The sequence below is a fragment of the Austrofundulus limnaeus genome, unplaced genomic scaffold (assembly GCF_001266775.1).
Source record: "Austrofundulus limnaeus strain Quisiro unplaced genomic scaffold, Austrofundulus_limnaeus-1.0 Scaffold35, whole genome shotgun sequence".
Taxonomy (NCBI): domain Eukaryota; kingdom Metazoa; phylum Chordata; class Actinopteri; order Cyprinodontiformes; family Rivulidae; genus Austrofundulus; species Austrofundulus limnaeus.
This window is the reverse complement of record NW_013952437.1, coordinates 1198102-1199419: the sequence shown is the minus strand read 5'-3', so window position 1 is coordinate 1199419 and position 1318 is coordinate 1198102.

The window sequence follows — 1318 nt, the reverse complement described above, 5'->3', positions numbered from 1 at the left end:
ATTTAAAACACAAATTTTACGGTAGTTTAAGTTTTTGTAGGAGACTTACATTTTGTTTTGTGTTGACGAGAAGTTTAATGCAATGGGGAACAACACAAGACGAAGCTTTTGGGCGTCGGTTCCAGCAGACTTTCTGTTTGTGTTTGGTTCGGCTTCAGCATTACCTCCTTAACTTCATGACTGAAAGSTTTGTCCACAGAGGGATTAAAACACCTCGTTTTTGGATCAAATTATACGTGGATTTCAAGAGAAACAAACACTGACTGGGTTTGCAGGGTGGGTCTTAAAGGGTGAGTCACTGTGGTTAACACAGGTTCTCAGGATCAATAATTAGACTGAGGTGAGAAAAAAAAACAGGTGAAAATAATCAAACTAAGGCTGTGCAACTCCAGRTTGTCACAAGGTGAGATGTCACTTCATGTATATATTGTTGATTTTCTACACTGCTCTCTTGGAAGTAAAAAAAAAAACACTCTAAAAAATCATTCACAATTAGCACTAACAAAAAGCTTGGAACCTTCCCTCAGCACGTTCAGAGTTTTGTGAACGCCACATGGATGCAGAGGTACAGCACTCCGGTGGATGAGTTCACCAACCAGAGCATCTGGTCCTTCACTGTGGCCATGCTGAGTGTGGGGGGCTGGGCTGGAGCCATACAGTGGCAATTTAACTGATGGGGACTTGGTTTTTGTCYCCATCAGGAACAGTGGGTCCTCAAAAAGCTGCGTGTATCAGAAACATAGTCAAAAWTAGCATCCATGAGGTAAGAAAAGAATATGTAGGGGAAGCTGGGGACAGTTGCAACACTTTTTTTGCATTTGACTCTGTTACTCAGAGATGGTTTGAATTAGACAAATAAAATTTTAAAACAATAAACTCATATCTGTCTGTTAATAGTCAAAACCATTTATAGATTATTAAAACATGTACTTTCTTCACAATTTGCATTTGAAAATGAAAAGTCAGATGTTGCAACTGACCCGAGACAGGGGACAGTTGCAACTTTGTTTGGGGGTGGTTGCAACGTACAATACAATATGTTTCACTGTACAATAAACTCATATCTGTCTGTTAATAGTCAAAACCATTTATAGATTATTAAAACATGTACTTTCTTCACAATTTGCATCTGAAAATGAAAAGTCAGATGTTGCAACTGACCCGAGACAGGGGACAGTTGCAACTTTGTTTGGGGATGGTTGCAACGTATAATACAATATGTTTCACTGTAAATACAAGTTTTATTTTTATATTTATATTATTGCTAAATTAATAAAAACTGTAAGTTATCATGATATTACAGTGTTATTTATTTATT